This window comes from Pseudorca crassidens, chromosome 8 (genome assembly GCF_039906515.1).
Source record: "Pseudorca crassidens isolate mPseCra1 chromosome 8, mPseCra1.hap1, whole genome shotgun sequence".
Taxonomy (NCBI): Eukaryota; Metazoa; Chordata; class Mammalia; order Artiodactyla; family Delphinidae; genus Pseudorca; species Pseudorca crassidens.
This window is the reverse complement of record NC_090303.1, coordinates 83913670-83914236: the sequence shown is the minus strand read 5'-3', so window position 1 is coordinate 83914236 and position 567 is coordinate 83913670.

Here is a 567-nt window from a genome sequence, read left to right as displayed (position 1 = left end):
CTGCACTGTGCGGCTTGTGGGACCTCAGCTCCCCAACCAGGGACTGAACCCAGGCCATGGCAATGAAAGCCCGGAGTGCCAACCACCTGGCCACCAGGGAACTCCCTTCAGTTTACTGCTGGGACCCTGAGTGATTATTAAGTCATCTCCGAGAGCAAATCCCTCCACAACTCATAAGAACGAAGCCACGAAGGCCCACACGCAGATCTTCTCAGGGCACCCTTCTCACAGTAGACAGATGTGGGCACGAGACCCAAGGGCAGGTCATTTGCCCCCCGGCACACAAGTACGCAGATCATTCCATTTCTCTGTGCTTAGATAAGTTCCTTGAGATTAGGGTTAGTAGGTACAGACCAATCCAGCTGCGATTCGGCTGGCAGCACAAGGAGCCAGCATCATTTCTTTCTTTCTTCTTGTTTTTTCCTCAGCCTCATTTCTGAGGTCATTTGTAGGGTGAGAAATCATACGTAGGAGCCAGGGTCTTAAGTGAGCACCTGGTTAAAGGGGAACTGCTCTGTTCTGGTTGCGCTGTGAGGTAGTTAACAAATAAAAAGCCACAAAGTCTCA